At 39.3% G+C, this 19,747-nt stretch overlaps 1 pseudogene; it reads left to right on the top strand.

Annotated features, from left to right (window-relative positions):
* The first annotated feature begins 14,925 nt into the window (after positions 1–14,925).
* On the top strand, positions 14,926–16,210 carry LOC121491771 (annotated as a pseudogene).
* The last annotated feature ends 3,537 nt before the right edge of the window (positions 16,211–19,747 follow it).

The following is a 19,747-nucleotide window of genomic DNA, read 5'->3' as shown; positions in this document are numbered from 1 at the left end:
CACATCAGGCTCCCCAGAGGGAGCCTGTTTCTCCCTCTGCCTGTCTCTGCCTCTCTCTGTGTGTCTCTCATGAATAAATTAAATCTTAAAAAAAAAAAAAAAAAGAGGAAGAAATGCCCTCCTCCTATCTTGTTCTGTTCAAAACCTACCTGTCCTTCAGAGCCCAACTCAGAGTCTCACACTCGAGGCCCTCAGACCACCCCAATCTGTGATGCTCTCACCTTGTCCTCCACTCACCTTCACTTGGCACTAGGCAGGCTTCCCCATGGCCCACGTGACTGCATGCTGTATCTCATTAACCCGAGGGTCCTTAAACAGAGGCATTCATCAGAATTACGTGGGGAAGTGTTTTCAACATGCAGATACCACGATGGCTTTGCTCCTGTTGACTTTATTCAGAAGAGACAGCATGATTCCAAGGCAACTCTACTTTGAAAAAACTCTCTAGGTGATTCTGGTAAGTGCCCACCTCCCTTTTACCTCACACCACACTTTGGGAATTCTTGCACTGATCATATTATGAGATCTTGAGGGTGATGGCAATGGCAGTGTCTGATGTTTCCTTCTGTTTTCATATGGTTTACCTCATCACTTAGTTTGGTGAAATGAGTATTCAATCAAGATACAAGGACTACTTGAATGACTGAATGATGATTGATTAAAAAGTGTTAAAAAAAAAAAAAAAGGCCTCTGTAGTGGCCAATAATTAATTTTCATTGAACTTCTGTTTCTCATCCATGCACTCATACTGTACCTATTTACTACAAATTCTGAAATGTCTGAAAATCTACTTGTTCCATGTATAGGAAGGTAACCACTGATGGCCAAAAATCAGCTAAGATTATATTGGAAAGATGGAGGACTTCTCACTTATCCCAGAGCACCAAATCAAGGATTCCCCTACCTATCCCAGATGTCACATACATTGGAAAATCTGGGCCATATCCAAAGGTGCTGTCAACATGAACCTCCCCCAACTGCCATGGAGCTACCTCAAAGGCTGCTCTGATATTCTTCAAAAATCTTCCTAACAAGGCTGAACTGGAATCACTCTTACATTAAGGCAGTTGCCACCAAGCAAATAAAACCAGCAAAGGACAGTGCATTACAGGGACCAGTCCTAGCAATTAGATAGAGTAATATGATGAGCACTGGGTCCTATATGTTGGCATGTAGAATTTAAATAAAAAAATAATTTAGCTTTAGATAGAAAAGGAGAGAGAGAGAGAGAGAGAGAGAGAGAGAGAGAGAGAATAGTATGGTAGCCCAGATGGCGCGCTCTGTAATTCTGACATTATAGGAAGGTCTGCTTGCTGGAAATCTCTTCTCTCCTGAATTGTCAAGGAATCTATTGCAGCAGTTCAATAAAATGTAGTGGGTTGTTAACAAACAGCAATCAGGCATTATTAACATCTCATGGTGATTGATTTGTCATGTTGGTTTTAGTTACCATCAGGGCTTTAAGGGAAAGAATGTAAGATGAGTAAGTTTGATTGACTGAGAGACACTAGTAAGGGCAGTAGGGCTAATTATGGCATGCCTGTGGAGGTTCTGGCTGGCAAGAACATGAAAAGACAGAGCACCAGAAAGAGCTAGAAGAGAGGAAGGGAAGGTGCTGAAAGAAAGTAATTTAAGAATTAGAGGGACATGGACTGACTCCGGGTGTCAGCTTACAAAAGCACTGGGAACATAGACGCCCTGTATTTGGGATTATGAAAGTGGTGTTCAAGGAAATTGTGTGAATCTAATTCCTAGGACCTACAAGAGACCAGCCAGTGTAAACCCCCAGATAGGAACAAAGTCTGATTACTGTTCAGAAATTATTGGTTTAACTCACACAGACCATCCACCACAGATGGGAGTCACCCAGGGGACCTGTTTGCTTTACTCCAAACTTCTGCAGTCACTCCTCTGCACTACTAGGACATGCTTAGTGTAAAGTGGGCCTCTCTTAGTTAACCTGTATTCCTCAGTGAACCCATATCAACAGTTCAACCTTTCCCCGGGCTGAACTCACATCACCGGTACTGCTTATGCAGGGAACAAACTGTTACCCAATACTAACTTGAAAAAAAAAGAAACCCCTGAAGAAAGGCCAATGAAATAAAGAAAGAAGGAAAGAAAGTGGGAAAGAGGAGAAACAAGGAGGAAGGGCAAGAGGGGAGAGAAAGAGAGGGAAGGAGGAAGAAAGGTAGGAACCCAATGTTCCAGTCATAGTATTCACATGACCTGGGAAATCTTCCTGGGGGGAGTATGGCCTGAGCTCAGTAGAAATTGGTAGCAAGAGCCAAGAGGCAGAAAGACAAATATGAATCCAGTCTTTCTCATGGCCAGTCTAAAGCTCTGGTCCTGAGGGCCTTCCCCAAATCCAAAGAGTGTATCTCCCACCCAGTATTTTTTGGTTGTCAGCTGCTCCCTGGGCACTACCTCTGTCACCAAGGTCCTTAGAGTAGATGTGCTCAGAATCTGTCAGGGGTGCTGGAAATTAATGATTCCAGCAATAGTCCACTTCTTAACAGAAACCAGAATTCTCTGTGAATTCTAACTTCCCTATCAGAGGAAGATCATGTGTAAACTATATTTACATGGCTATACCAGATCTCTTCCAAAGAGAGCAAGAGTGAGTTAAGAACTCTGCAAGTATAAAGACCTGGGGCCTCTGAGGGTCCTAACTAGGGGTGGGGGGCATTACCGGGCAATGAGAAGAGACTAAATTTTTCCTATCATTATTTACATGAGGTGCCAACCATGCTAATCTCCTATTGTGCTGATCTTTATAATTCTTGCCCTTGAAACAGTCCTTCACTTTCTATTTACCACGAGTAAGCACATATATTTTGAGGTTTAAGTCCTGGATATTAACAATACATTTTAAAAGCAAATGGCAAGGGTGACTGGATGGCTCAGATGGTTAAGCCTCTCTGCCTTCAGCTTAGGTCATGATACCAGAGTCTTGGGATCGGGATGGAGACCCACATTGGGATCAAGTCCCCCACTGGGCTCCCTGCTCGATGGAGAGCTTGCATCTACCTCTCCCTCTATTCCTGCCCCTGCTCTTGCTCTCTCGCACACTCTTTCTCTTGTCTGTACGTTCTCTCTCTCAAATAAATAAAATCTTTTTTAAATAAATAAATAAGTACAAATTGTGGTGCCCATTTTATTAAGCAGTGATCCACATCAACACACAGTGAAGTGGTTCCATGAATGAGCTTCAGGCTTACCAGTTGTGGGTCTGCATCCAGGCTCTGTGGTTAACCACCTACGTAACCGAAGAAAAGTTCTATAGGATGGCCAAACCTCAGTTCTTCATCTGTACAATGCAAACAATAAAGAGCTAACCTATAGGGCTGTTTCATGGATTCGATAATTTAAGTGATACTTTTTTCTGATGGTGGCTAAGTCTCGCAAGGTCCTGGAATCCCTTGTGGTACGTTGGGCCGGGAGTCCTGTGCCTAGCCCTGCCATAAATAAGCTATGTGGCCTTTGCTTTATCCTTTCACCCATTAAGTTTTAGTTTAGTTTCCTCACTTGTTAAATGAAAGTCCTCAACTAGCTGAGGGTCTACTAGCCAATGAGAGATACAATGACTCTTCTGTGGAAGATATCCTTTTTGAAAGAAGTTGGAGAAAATTGTGATTACCATAGAGAGGTCATTTGAGAGAAGCGATGGCTCTGGAGGTCTCTAACACAGATCATCTTGATGACATTTTTCAAGGCCCAATTAGATAGATAGAAGTTACATACTTCGCCCAAAGGGAAAAATTTAAACATGACATTTCCAAAGTGTGAATTCCATGTCCACCTCACCTGCTGTGTCCTTGACAGGCCACACCCCTTTATGGTTGCTAAAAAGTGGATATGACCCCATCTGACCCATCCCCTGAATCATTCTCCCTTCCCTACCCCCCAACACCATACCAATGAACCACGACCTTCTGGAAAATTGGTTTGGTAAAATTTTGGGGTGGGGAAGTTCAGTCCATCAATACTAGACAGTTCGAGAAAACCTCTGAGGCCTAGCACTAGGGGGACAGTAAAGGTAGTTAATTTTAAAATGTGATTTGGATAGGACTTCAAGATAGATACAAGCATCATATTTCTTTAGGATGATAAGAGATTAAGTCAGAATCTCATTGGGTGTGGTAGTATAAGGAGGAAAACCAGAGATACTTTGTCTGAGGCCAAGAGCTCTAAGACAGCTGATATAAGGTATGACCCTGAAAGTAGACTCTTCAGACCTGAAGTGTAGATGCTTAGATGTTTACCAGGCATAATTCTGAAATTTGCACTTCTCTCCAAAAAAAAAAAAAATGTACATGGAGATATAGTTCAGAAATAACAATTTTCAAAGAATTCAATAAAACTGTAATGAAAGAGTTTTCTTGATATGTATTCTCACTTGTTTTAATCTTCCTGGTCATATTACGAACTAGAAATCAAGAACTGGTAGGTAATTTACAAATTAATCTGTCCAAATTCCTGATTCCCTATATGCATGGTTTCATCATTTAACCAAGAAGAACTAAGACCCTGAAAATGTTAAGTTGAAGGTACATGGTCACACCTGCAGCTAACAAGGAATGGCAGGGGGAACTGGATGATACAGAGTTTGATGTTTTATAAGGGCTCTTAATTTCTGGAGACTTCTTGGAATCACTTTTGTAACCTGAAAGAACCAGTATCAGTTTAGTTGTATGAGGCAGTAGCCTAGATCAGTGCTTTTCAAACTTGGGCATACATCAAGAGTCACCTAAAGAACCTTTGAGTCCATAGATTCCTGGGCCCTAACCCTAGAGATTCTGACTCCATAGATCTGGGGTGGGTCCTGAGAATTTGTAATTGCAACAATTTCCCAAGGTGCTGATGCAGCAGATCTGAGAATGACCTATATTAGTTCTTGGAGTGTGTCACCCTGCATCATTTATTGAGGTCTAACTTTTGATGACTGGTAGGCTTCCTTGCTTCAACTTACTGCAACCAACGCAGAGAGGAGGTAACTTCCCACACAGGTTGAGGAAATATGGTATCAATTCTGTGTTCAATAGAAAGAAGTCCATGGTGTGGCAATGTAAGCAGAGTCAGGGAAGCAATTCAACTCAAACACACTTTCAAAACAGCTGGGGAAATGATGCATGTGTTTATCTGCTTTTACAAGGTTTTGCCTCAACCCTATGCTGAACCCTATGGGGTCTGCAATAGATACTATTATGTCTTAGAAATAATACATGGTTTCTATAAATGTCTTCCACCCTGCCTCCCTTTCCTTCCTCTTTTTCTCTCTTCCTTTTGGAATCGCTGAGCTAAAACTTAAAAAGAACAAACTAAATTAAATTGACAAATACAAGTTGTAATTCATCTCAAGGCTATGTACCTTGAAGGCTACCATTCTGTTTTTCCTGGGCTTTTTGTTAATGGGAAGGAATGGAGATCCATCTTGGGATTTTCCCAGCATCCTTTACAGTGGTAACCTCCTGTGACTAAAGCCTCTACCCCACCCTACCATCATGTAAGACTGTAGGGTCTCGCTGGCACTAAGACAAGGACAGCCATGAAAGTCAGGGTTGGGGGAATCATTCATCTCACTGTCAATGGCATGCATCACTCTGATGCTTCAAGCCCTATATACACACATCATTTTGTGTGATTTATGGCCCTAATTAGATCCCAGTGGCAGTATTCCATCAGCTAACAATGCATATCCTAATCACCTTTTCTTCATACAAATGATTTCCTTAACTTTGCATGCATAACTTAACAGCTTTTATTTTAAAAACTCATGTTAACAGCTTTCCTGTAGTAACCAGTAGGGGTGCTATGATAAGAATCTAATTTGCTGTAAAAATGACTCATTTGTCAAATAAGCATTAAAATAATTGTTCCCCTTTTGACTGTTACCCTGCTGTTTCCAGTCATTTTCCAAAACTAAATTATTTACTCATTTGAAAGTTCAGCTGTGCATATTTTAATTGATATTCCCTCATAGGACTCATATTGTTAATGACAATAATTAACCCGAAAAGGCTGCTAAATAATTATGCTGGAAAGATATGAAGTATTTGCACAGAAAGTAAAATCAGCATTTGAAAAACTATCAAAATGTAAAACTTTCATATTTTATGGCAAAGCACAGTAATAGTTCATAATCAAATTAAAGAGAGAAAGAAAATGTAGATTATATGATTTGATGCAGAATACTTTATGTTTTCAATATAGAAAAGTAGTCTAGCTAACAAGATTACTCCGTCATCTCAGTAAGCTCCCAATATTACTACTATTCTATCTGGCAATATAAACTGTTTTCCAGCACTTAGCATGGCTTGGAATGGGAGCAAACTAAGTCTTAATAACAATACCTAACACATATTCACTGCCTCTCTGTTAGATAAATCTCCCTGTAATGGGCTTAACAAGCTCTACATACTTCCAACAGAGACACAAGTACTACACAGACTGCACCCCTCCCCCCAAAAATGCAGTCACCTCTCAATTTGCTGAAAGTTCTCAGTGGAAGTGGCAAGCCAGTGGGACCCAAAGATAGCCAAATTCAGAAAAGCGAGCCGTTGTCCCTGAAATCTTGTCAAATTAGATGAAGAAGGGACCACAGCGAGTCTTAAACTTATTACTGTGCAGTCCTTCCTGGCCAGTCTACCGGGTTTCTAGCCTCTAGAATCCCACAAGGCTGACATTCCCGTGGGGATGGCTGGAGACCATTCACCCAAGTAGACAGTTAGGACTTCTATGTTCCTAGAAGTCTTGACGTAGGGGTCAGGACCTGACTGTGTATGTTCCACAAATGAACTAAAGCACAGAGTCGCCTTATAAAAGCCAAAGAAGTGCTAGGACTTCAGTTAACGTCTCCACTGGTATATTGATACATGGCTTCCAGGTGGCAAGAAGAACCAAACTGAACATCAAGGAATGCCTCAGTCATTGCTTCAACTCCCTTTATTTTTACCTTATAGTTGATATCACTGGTAGCATGATAATGTTGTTAATAAAAGTGATAATACTTGGTATTTATATAGTTCTGTTTATTTTTGCTCACAGGTGCAAAGACTAATGCTAATGGAAGGAGGAAGAATAACTTATGAATACACAGCCATGCCTGACTTCCACAAATATCTCCTGCAAGCAAGCATTGAATACATGGAATAAATGGATGGATGAGTATGGTGCTAATTATGCTTGTCATCAAATAAAATTGCAACTTGCATAAAGAACAAGATTTGATTTTAACATACATCTAGATTGTTCATTTGTCATTATCCATATTACTTCAACAGTTATTCTTTCCATAGGCATTAATTTAGCAGCCACATTGTGCTTAGTACCCACAATATAGTGGCCCACAGGACAGTTGCTTACATTCTGGCAGTTAAACCAAAGAATTTATAAGTAAATTTATTGCTAAATTTACTCAAGATGTTGAAGAGTGACAATATTTTGATCCAGTCTCTCTCTCTAAATCTGTGGAAATAATATAAAGTAATAACTGAGCTCAACAGTTAAACATTCTTGAACCAGAAATGCAAAGAAGTACACTTAGCTAGAGCAACCGGCCAACTGGCCTCCAGGTGTGGAGGCAAGCACTGGAATGAGGAATTCAACTCCACATAAAATGAAAGGTTGAAATTACAAAACTGAACGGAGGCTCCTGGAATGATGAAGTAAAACCAGGAGTAGGGGTGAGAGACCTCTGCCTTATTTTGCCTGCTTCTTTGGCTGTGGATCTAAAGAGCAATATAAAGGCATATTCAGCTTCACAAACAAAAACTGAGCTCAGTCATCCACAAGTCAGTACCGGACCTGCCACATTCTTAATATCATCTTAAACAGAAGTGAAAAATGCTATTATTTTAAGACCCAGTCCTGAACTTGGGGCAGAGAGAGCCCAAGGGTAAGGCAGAAGCAACTACAAACCCACTAGATAAGCAGAGGTGATCACACGGAAAGAGATATATACCTTGGAGTGGGGGACCCACTCCATTCAGAATGAGCCTATATAACAAAATTTTAAAATGTATGAGGTAATCTAGTGCTAAAAAGGGCACCTAAAAATTAGCACTAGGAATGTGAATTCAAGAAAGATACAACTGATTTTATGGAATAAAAGGCTTTAAAATAAGTTTAAGGTACTCCATTGAAAATGAAATATCAGGGCAGCCCGGGTGGCTCAGCAGTTTAGCATCGCCTTCTGTCCAGGGTCTGATCCTGGAGACCCGGGATCAAGTCCCACATTAGGCTCCCTGCATGGAGCCTGCTTCTCCCTCTGCCTGTGTCTCTGCCTCTCTCTCTCTCATGAATAAATAAAATCTTAAAAAAAAAAAAAAAAAAAAGAAAATGAAATAATAGTCTTTATTTAAAAAGGAGCACTGTGAAACAAGAACAGATAGAAATAATGTAAGAATATGAGTCTGAAAAAGAATAATTAGAAATATTAGAAATATAGTCATGAAGTTAAAATCCATACTGGACAAAATTAAGAGTAGAATTTTGGAACTGGAAGACATTATTGAGGGCTTTGTCCAGAAAAATTATCGACTGATATACTTTATGACAAGAGTCGCCAAACTATGACCTATAGGCCAAATCCAGATCTCTGCTTATTTTTATACAGCCTGTGATTCAAGAGTTGCTTCTACAGTTTTAACTACTGGAAAAAATCAAAATAATATTATGTGACACATGAAAATTATATGAAAATTTAATTGTCAGAGCCCATATATAAAGCTTTATCTGTTTACATATTCTTTATGATCACGTTAGTTTATGACTGCAAAGGCAGAATCAAGTAATTGCACAAGATCAGAACAGCCCACATAGCCTATTTAGGTTTACTATCTGGCCTTTTACATAAAAGTTTGTACATCCCTGATATAATATCCCAGTTTAAAAAAGAAAGGAGGAAATGGCACATAAGCTATATTTGAAGAAATAGTAAGTGAGAGTCTTCCAGAATTCAAGAAATATTTGGTAATGAGAGAGATTTAATACTCTGCTTCTTAACCATTTCTTATTTTAAGAATATTGATGGGCATTTGTTGGGCCATCACTGAGTTTTACAATCTAAGGTTCACAGCCAATTGTACTATTTCACTGAACTGACCAATTAATTAGACACCTCATCAATCCAGTCAACCATCTGTTGTTGGTTCACTGAAATGATTGTTAAATTTTGCTCAGTGACATCCAGAAGCTCAAATCTTATAAATCTCAAAATCTCTAGGCTTCTACACATCCATCTCACCAAATCTATGTCCTCTCTTGAGACATTATGCTATGAATTATCTTGCTCACTTAATTCCTACTGTCAGCCATGGCCTTCTGATAGTTTGTGTTGTTACCTTTCAAGCAGCAATCTTTCAAGATTCAGCTAAGACAGACATTATCTTCCTCACTCAGTATTAATTCCGCAAATATTTTTTCAGTGTCTGCCATGTAGTAGGTGCTCTTCTGGGTGCTTAGGAGATAACTAACAACTCCTGCCTTCAAGGACCTTACTACATTTTATAGTCAAGCAAATAATTAAAACAACCATAGTAAGTTCTAAGACCATGAATAGAAGAACAAATGAAAAGCACTTAACATTTGGGGGCTTGTTGCCATCAAGGCAGTTTTCTCAAGAAAGATCTTAGACGGAAAATTAAAAAAGAGTAGGACTTAGCTGAACACACAGTGAGGAGTAGGAGAGAAACTTCTCAGTGGTAGGCATATCATGTGCAAAGGCCACAGAGTAAAACAGAAAAAAAAATGCAAAGAATTTCAAAAATTGTGTGCAGCTAGAAAGTAGAGGCTGATATGGGGATAGTGGGTTAGTCATAAATGAAGCTATGAAGCAAGTCAGAGCTAGATTATCAAGGACCATTTTAAGTCTTAAAAAAGAAACCTGGAGATTTTCCACAGGCAGAAGGGGAAATAGGGCATTAGACAGAGATCAGTGTGATCATATTTGAACTTTAAAAATAAGTATTTATCTGGCAGCAGTGAAGAGGAAGGCTTGGTGGGAGCAAGACAAGCATGGACGCAGGTAGAAAAGTTTGGCTGCGGGAAGCTGTAGGACTCAAGATAAATGAGAAGATGGTTGGCTAGCACAGGTAAAGGTGGTAGGGAAGATTCGTCACAGATGTCATGAAAAACAGGATAAAGACATAAAGAGTTGAAAATAGGAAGAAAAAAACTGCTAAGTACATCAAAATTAAAGACCTTAAATTTTTAGCAGCCTCATCTACTCAGCAGCCTTGCACAGAAAAGACAGTGGGTCAAGAACTCATGGGGTTTTCCTTGGCATATGTGATAAAAGGATAATGAGCCCCAGGAATTAAAGAATCTTTCAAAAGAGTGGCTAAAATTGGACCATGGAACCAGGATGAGTAGGACACCAATATCTACAGGGCCATGGCAGTAGGTAAATAAAACCAAATGGAAGGTAAAAGGAGGAACTGAAACAATAAAGCAACTAGGTGGTTATGGTCTTATTAGGTCATTGTGTGGATGATGTTTTCACCCTGGATGATGGAAAATCTTGACTTAGGGATAGAGAGAAAGATTTAGCCAGATGCCACTGTCTTTACCGACAAAGAAGGAATGACATAGAAGATGAAAATGTACAATAAGAAGAGGCAGAGGAGAGTAAGTTGGATGGCATGAGTCTCAAAGGAGGATAAGTAATTATATATATATATATATATATATATATATATGATCATAGTCTAAAAGGGATCCTGCAACAAAAAAAAAAATAAAAAATAAAAATAAAAGGGATCCTGAAGGAGTCAAGAACATGTTAATAATATCTCCTAGACCAGAGTAATGTCATGTGGAGTGGTGAAAACTAGCTGCAGAAGAAGCCTCATGCTCAGGGGAAAGCCAGGTTTTTAGCCTATGAGGAAGTCAATTCCAGTTTATGGAAGAAATTAAGAACATAAGAAAAATCTGATCCCAGAAGAGGGATTCTAGGAGGCAAAGTAGAAAGGTTTGGGAGGAAGGGAAGTCCAGAGAGATTGGGTCAGTTCAATTTATATAAGTGGTACACCATGTGCTTGGTGCTGAAGATGTATATATGGAGAAGACATGGACTCTCTCCCCAAGACATTCTTCATACATTTGTCATACATTTGTCCACCTACCCTGGAGCTCCCTCTGAGCGGCCTCTCCATGACTTCATGGTGATGTCCAAGAGGAGACTGCAATTCTCTGCCACTGTCCTGAGCAGAGACATGAGACGACGGAGGCACTGCCTTCACGAGTCTCCTTCAGTGGTTCTAAGGCAATCCGAGATAAGGTAGCACAGCCTGCTGCCAACTCTCTGTACCAACACAGGAGGAGGAGAAAAATCTTATACCAGATATTCCAACTTCTATCTTCATCAAATTCTTTTTTAAGACGCCAACAAATGAGCAAAATGAAGAAGCATTAACTTCAGGGGTAACTGTGCTTTGTTCAGGTGAACATCTTCTCCACCAGATTAAAAGCTCCTCAGAAGCAGGAGTCGTGTCTTATTTTCTTTGTACCTGACCCTGTACCTGGCACATAGTAGAGATTTGATAAGCATGTGGTAAGCTGAGATGAACTGAACTGATATTTGTTATTCATGTAACAGCTGACCAAGCAGCTTCACATTAATTATTCCAGGGTCATAAAAGATTATGATCATTCTCATAGCCCTACTTTCTGGAATGTTCCTTATCAGTCAGAATCAGCATAATTATTTCCCTCACTTTACAAGTGAGAAAAGTGAGACTCAAAAGTTAAGTGATTTGTCCTGGGTAATAAAACTAGCTACTGGTGGACATAGGACGAGAACCTGTCAAATCCTGGGCAATTTCTGACACAAAATATTGTGGTGCACAGAGAATTCATTCTCTGATAGTCAACTAGTGTGTTATAATAGTATTGATCGTATATTATTATATAGTATTGTAACAGTATTGATAATACAGTAATGCTGACATGTTAATAATAATGAGTGCACTAGTTAACATGAGTATCGGGTATTCTATGTAAGTGCTGAGGCCCTAAATTGTATATACGAAACTAATATTACACTGGATGTTAACTGACTAGAATTTAAATAAAAACTTTTTAAAAATTGAAAAACAATAAATATAATGATTGTTTACTGCGTCCTCTGTCCCATACCAGGTTTTACCTATATGATCTATAATACAAAAACTTATAGGATATCTATCATTATCCCCATTTTATACATAAAGAAACTCAGAATCAGAGAGCCTTATTCAAGGTCACAGAGTAAGAAAGAGATCTATTTCAGCTCCAAGCTCAAGTCTGTCTGTGGCCAAAGCCTGAATTCTTTCTCTCATTCTATTCTGCCTCACAAATCATCTCAAGTCAGCCCCTGAATGCGATCTTGCCTAAATCTTCGTCTTCACTGTTCTGAAATTCGCAGCCAGAAAGAGTCCTGGCAGTTTTGTGATATGAGTGCTGAGAGCCAACCACACTTACAGACCACTGTTCGTTATTATGTAGGAGATTTAAAAAAAAAAAAAAAAAAGTGAACAGAAAAGATATTCACTCATTCTTGCTGCCTTTCACTATTTAGTAGGTTTTCACCACGGGCTGGTCACAGTTCTAGGCACTGGGGACGAAGAAGGGACTAAGACAAAATCTCGATCCTCATGGAACACCTAATCTAGCAAGTCCTCGTCCTCTCTGTCCATAATACCCATAACCAGAAAAAAGTCCCCGTCCACTCACACGGACATGTCCCTACCTCTGCAAATGATGCTCATGCTCTTGGGCCCCATGTCTTGAGGAGAGGCAGGCCATTTTGTAATCAGAGCTTGTGTGAGGATGTCCGGGGATGGGATTTTTACAGGGCCTAGAAAATGGGACCCACGCGGCCATTTGAGAGAATTTGCAGTCAGGAGGGTGTGCATGTAAGTGAAGAAAGCAGATGGTGAGCAAGCCTCAAAACACAGAGGCTGAGCCACACGTGTTCAGAAGACTCACCGCTCTCCTGATTTCGGCCTCAGGTTTACCCTGTACTCAACTAAGGGTTATGTCGGGCTTGTGCCTCTCAACCTCAGTCATCAGAAATGGTTGTGTTTCCTTTTAAAAGGCTTTTGTAATGCTGCCTCCCGCCTCCTTCCACAAGGGCAGTCCTCCTCATTGCCAAGCCTATTTTTATGGTTCATCTCCAAAACAAGTGCAAAATAGTGTTGGCCTCAGATGAGCCCTCCCTCTTGCTGGCCACTGGAACACCATCTGCAAGTTGAGTGGGAACAGTAAACACTGCAGGTTAAGTAACTCATTACTAATATTTTCCTTGAGCTCTGAAACTTTTTAAACAAACAACAACAACAATTGTATCATAATAACCTTTCAGAGGTTAACAGCCAGCAGGTGGTCCAGCTCAGTCTAAATGCAAACCAGACAGCTGTTTGATTATAAACTGTTGATTCTTATGGAGATGTGGGGAAAACTTCTTGCCCAAAAAGGGTCTTCTCTTAAAAATCCCTAATGAAACAACACATAAATGTCAAAATGACAAAAATAAGGAAGTGTGTCATAGACTAAGCATTTTAATGTCCTTTCTGGCTTCCTCCAGAGTGTACTCTGGATCTAGCCACATTTAATGGCACAGATTCTTAAAGAGGTGGTGCACAGCATGGATTTTTATGACCCAAATAAAACTTGGAGAGGGTCACTTTCTCTGCCATAGTCAGTGTCCTCAGCAGATGTGTGGAAGGCTCACGTTTCAAATCCGCCACCCACGCCAAGTGTTTTACCTGGACCCAGAGCCTGTAAGGAGTACACACAGGACCATGTAAGGAAACCCTGAGGTGTGCAGCATTATCCTGTCTGTCTCCAAGCCGTTAAGACATTGCAGAGATTCCCCCGGGAAGCCTTGGCAAAGCTAGAGAAAATTCCAAGGGCTGATAAAATGGTTTGAGAATGGCAGATGAAAAGTTTCTAATCAAAACCTTGTATTACAGCATCACACAGCCCCACAGATTGATGGCTAGGACTGTTTTCCTCCCTTAATGATGAAATGGGACAAAAGAAAACCATTCTCTAACTCAGTATTTAATTACTGGTCTATTATGTTACAATCAGAAACATTTCAGAAAGCTCAGATAAAACAAAGTTGAACCTTTTTATACTAAAATCTGCAGTGAACGATGAAATGTAAAAACCTTAGAACTCCAAGGGAAAAAGAGCCATGGAATGGCAATCACCCATTTTTCTTTAAATAAAAGAGAAGGAACAAAAATGAAAAAAATGTAGAAAAGAGAGTTTCACAGCTCCTAGTTTAGTTGCAATAAACTGGCAGAAAGATGAGATCAAAGAATGTAAAAAAAAAAAAAAAGCTCTTTTGGTTTGACCCATGTTTGAAGGAGTTTTCTGACGTGACCTTCTAAGCAAGCAGTGGCAATGTGCCAAATTCCTAGAGCTAGGATAAGGGGGCAAAAAATAAGGAAGCACCCAAGATACTTTAGCAGGTCCTTGATACTTTTCTAGCTTATAAGAAGAGAAATATGAGGGTGGTAGTGCTTCGTTCTGCTAAAATAGAGTGTAAAGCCTTTTGAGGGCCTTTTATACCATATTAGAACCATGCTATGGCTGCTTCTCAATTTCAGGGGGCTCTGAAGGTGAAACAGCTATAATTTAATAAATATTCATTGAGGATCAACTTATAATACATAATCTGCTTGGCAATCTGGAGCTACAAAAATCAAGACAGTTTTGACCACTTGCTGCAGATTTCAATCTCCAAAGAAAGAAAAACCCATGAATAACTAACCAGAAGATAAAACATAAAGGCATGAAAACTCCTTCTCTGCATTTCATTATCATGTTTGTTACACTCATAATTATTATTTAGTTAAAGTAGGGAGCATCCAGGAATGCGACATGGGGAGAGAGACTTTGAACTTGACCTGACAGATTGAGAGGATTTCAATCATGAGGGCTAAGGCCTTAGTAAGCCAAGAAGCACAAGGTAAGTGCACAAGGTAAAAGGGATACACAATTCACCTGAGCCTCCACACATTTCTCCATATGCTGCTCCTATTCTTTTTAAGACTCTAAATGAAAGTAATTAGTACTTGTATACATATTTTTCATTTTAAAGCACTTCCATTTATATGATTAAAAAAAATAAAGCATTTCTATTTTTTAAACATACCCATGTTGCTTTCTCTCTGAAACAGTCACCTATCCCAGAAGTAAGATACTACAGATAAATTAGCTACTGTGGGGCAGCCCCAGTGGCTCAGCGGTTTAGCGTCACCTTCGGCCCGGAGTGTGATCCTGGAGACCTGGGATCGAGTCCCACGTCGGGCTCCCTGCTCCCTGCTTCTCCCTCTGCCTGTGTCTCTACCCTTCTCTCTCTGTCTCTCATGAATAAATAAATAAAATCTTAAAATAAAATTAGCTACCTGCAATTACTAATAATGTAGCCATAACCCTACCTCAAGAGGTTATGCCCAGGAATTCCAGTCCTATACATGCAATATAAATGTACAGTCAGGCCTTCAAGCCTCAACGATATGCAAAGGTGATATTTGCATTTTTGTCATTCCTTTTCAGTACTTTCCTCATAAAATCTGGTGAGCACCAGGGCTCCATTCAGCTCTGCTTTTCTTCCATTTATTTGTTTTCTTTTTTTTTCCCCTATCCTCCTGCTCCTCCAATTATGTGACTTACCTCCCATAGCCCATGGCAAAGGGCTGGCTCTTTTTAAGACTTATAATTCTTGAGATTGGAAAGGGAAGTTCTGCTGCTAAAATAAAAAAATAATCAAAATAAAAATGAGTTAAGAAACCTCGACTAGCTTCTCATCCAGGTTCTGTTTCCTTACAACAGCTCTATTTTGCCAGAGAAGGAGAAAAGTGTCCCTGGTTGTTTCATGATTTAGTCAAAAGAAATAACAGAAAAGTACTCAACAGGCAGAAAGTCTTGTGAAAGAAAATGCAGGAAAACCACAGAACATGCCAAAGGTGGACGCAGACCCCCTTTCAGAAGATGTTCCACAGGAGGCCGAAGGAAACCTTCAAGGAGGGCTGACACAGCCAGACCAGGGGTTTAAAGAGGACCCTGCTGTGAGGCATTTGGACCCTGAAGAAATAAGAGGAGGTGCTCAGCAGGAAAGGCTGAGGGAAGAGACAAAGAGTCAGAAGTTTGTGAGGATGCATTGGAAGCAAAGACCTCACACAGCCGTGCTTATCCTGTGTGCTTCAGGCCTTGAATTCTTTTTTTTTTTTTTTTTGTCTGATAATAAAATCTGGCCTCTGCTTTCCTTCTGTTAGTGTTTTCTGATGTATCTTTGACTTTTCTTTGACTTTTGTTTCACTTTTAATCATCTGGTGGAATTTTGTTTTAGGTAGTTTCCTTGTTACTAGCATCTCGGTGGATTTTATATTTGACCCATTAGGCAGGTCTGATTTTAATTGGAAAGTTTTAAACATATGCATGAAAATATGTTCATTCCATATTGTAAAGCAAAATATAACAGGTTACAGAGCAGTACATTTAGTATCAGCTCATATATGTAGGATTAAATCCCAAAGTGTATGTATGTGGACATGCAAACAAATGTATATCAAAAACTTAACTCCTCATTTCTTTGTGGTGTGAGCTTTTATCTTTTTTGCTTATTTATATTTTTTCATGAATATATGTCATATCTCACATGAAGAATTAAAGTTTTATAATTAAGAGTCAAATAATTTGTAACCAGCTTTTAAGGGCAAAGGGGCTCCTAAATTCTTGATGGAAGAACTGTAAAAAAGCATGTAAACCTCAAATTAGATCTCTTAGCCAGGGGAATAAAAATGGCAATTATTACAGATTTAAAAGAACATATCAAATGCTTTCAGTGGGTAAATATGGTTGTTTCTCCATAAAGATGGTTATCCACAATTTAATCTCTAAACAGTCATGTCCTCCTCCTCTTAAGAGATGGGGTCTATTTCTCTCCTTTTGAACCTGGATTAATTCTAACTTACTTGACTAGCAGAATACAGTAGAAATGACATTTTCCTGGGTCTCAGTCTTAGGAGGCCTGGCATCATCTACGTTTGCTGTTGGGGGGCTCTGAGCCCCCAGGTAAAGAGATACACTTTCCCTCCTGGATTGAACACATGGAGAGAGAGGGAGGTCCTACCTTCTGGACATTGTCATCAAGACTTCCAACATGAGAGTAAAGCCTTGATTATTTCCAACCCTGTCAAGATGCCAGCTGAATAAAGCTGTGTGAACCAGAAGAATCCCAACAAACCGACAGAATCATGTAAAATGATGGTGGTTTTAAGTCACCAAGATTTGGAATAGTTTATTAAGCAGCAATAGATAACTAGTAGTTATTTATTTGGAAATAATTCAAACAAATTGTCAAAAAATTTATGAGCAAATAGGGAAAATGTGAATAGCGAATGGATGGATATTGGATGTTATTAAAAAATGTTAGAAATATGAAGATAAACTTTTAAAAGTTTCATAATTCATTTATATAAAAAATTTTATTTTTAAAGATGTGGTATGGTGGTATAGTTGTATTTTTAAACATATATCTATTTTGGAATATTTACACATATGATCGAGGGAGTTGTTTCCAAATTCCCAATAGAGGAAGAGGTTGGTGGGACAGAGATGAAATAAGGTTGACCCTATACTGATACTCGTTAGAGCTAGGTGATGGGCACATGATGGTTTATTATATAGTATCTTTACTGCTATTTGAGAATTTTTCTTTTTTTAAACAGTTATTTATTCATGAGAGGTAGAGACATAGACAGAGGGAGAAGCAGGCTCCCTGTGGGGAGCCCAATGTGGGACTCAATCCCAGGACCCTGGGATCACACCTGAGCCAAAAGTAGATGTTCAAGCACTGAGCCACCCAGGTGCCCCTCTTATGTCATTTTTAACCCATAGATGACTCCTCCATACTATTTTTCCTCTTGATTTTTTTTTGTTTATTTAAGAAATCAGTTGTTCCCTATATATTCCCACAATCTAGATTTTGTTGATTGCTTCTCCCTAGGTTTCTTTTTTTTTTTTTTTTAATTTTTATTTATTTATGATAGGCACAGAGAGAGAGAGAGAGAGGCAGAGATACAGGCAGAGGGAGAAGCAGGCTCCATGCACCGGGAGCCTGACGTGGGATTCGATCCCGGGTCTCCAGGATCGCGCCCCGGGCCAAAGGCAGGCGCCAAACCGCTGCGCCACCCAGGGATCCGTCCCTAGGTTTCTAATATGTTCCTCTCTTCCTTTTATTCTTTGAAAATTGGTAATTAAATATAGATGCTTGATCAGATTCTCATCTCATTTTCTTTTTTTTTTTTTTTCAAGTTAGAACTGTGTACCCCCATTAGGAGGCATAAAACCTGGCTGTCCCTTTTATTGTGATGTTATCAGACACTGATGATCATTACCTAGATCAGGGGTCTACAAACTATAGCCTGGACAAAATCCAACCAGTGCACCCTGCTTTTATAAATAAAGTTTTACTGAAATACAATCATGACCATTTGTTTACATACCACCAATGGCTGCTTTCACACTCCACTATAGACTTGAGTAGTTGCAACAGAGACTATACGGCCCACAAAGCCTAAAATATTTGCTATCTGATCCTTTACAGAAAAAGTTTGTTGACTCCTAATCTAGATTCATCCATTTTGCAAAAATCACAATTTTCTAATTCTGTTATTTCTTCTTTTTTATTAACTGAAACATTCCTATAAAGAGAAACTTATCAACTACCTGGTTATTATATAGGAACAGCAGGAAACATGCTAGATTCTTTCTACTTACCAATATTCAATGAGCTGCTGAGGATATTTGTGTGTGTGTGTGTGTGTGTGTGTGTGTGTGTGTATTGTTTTAAAGTACCATTATGTACCTGTGGATTTAAACACATTCTGTATGTTTAAATCAATTGCATTCAGTTCTTACTAATGCTTAAAACTGTCCCATCTTTCCTAAGTAGTTTATTTAAATTGTCTCCTGAGTCTTTTTAAAATAATCCACATACTACTGAGATCTTTATTACTATCTGGTCTAATAAGATGTCCCTGGCTAATCTCATACATTTCTTTCCCCACACATGGAATTATCCATTTATCCAAGGGGATGTCATCCCTTGGTAAGAAATGGTATTTAGTGAACAGAATCCAGATGCATGGGGTACACACTGATACTGGGGTAATTACAATTTCCAAGTCTTTTTTGAAAATCAATCTTGAAAATACATCTTTTTTTAAAGAAAGAATATTATGATTTTACATTGATTACTCTGATTCAAAATCAGAAGACAAGATTTTTACTTTACCTCATTGATCTCACCTTTATTTCTTTTTCTTTTCTTTCTTTCTTTTTTTTTTTTTTCAATTCATGACAGACACAGAGAGAGGGGGAGAGAGAGAGAGAGAGGCAGAGACACAGGCAGAGGGAGAAGCAGGCTCCACGCAGGGAGCCCGACGTGGGACTCAATCCCGGGTCTCTAGGATCACGCCCTGGGCTGAAGGCAGCACTAAACCGCTAGGCCACTGGGGCTGCCCTCACCTTTATTTCTTTAAACTACTATGAAAATGTCAGCTTAAACCAAAATAAAAACTCATTTGAATTATTCCATATACACACAAAACAACTGCAGGATGAAGACCGATAATATGACTACCAAAAAGTTTAACATTTTTTTGTGTGTGGTTATTTCTTCTATTGGACTATATGCCACTGGGGTTATCTAATCAAATCACTCTGTTAGAAAGTTAAGCTTATGCTT

This window comes from Vulpes lagopus, chromosome 5, assembly GCF_018345385.1.
Source record: "Vulpes lagopus strain Blue_001 chromosome 5, ASM1834538v1, whole genome shotgun sequence".
NCBI lineage: Eukaryota > Metazoa > Chordata > Mammalia > Carnivora > Canidae > Vulpes > Vulpes lagopus.
This window is presented reverse-complemented; position numbering and strand designations above follow the sequence as displayed.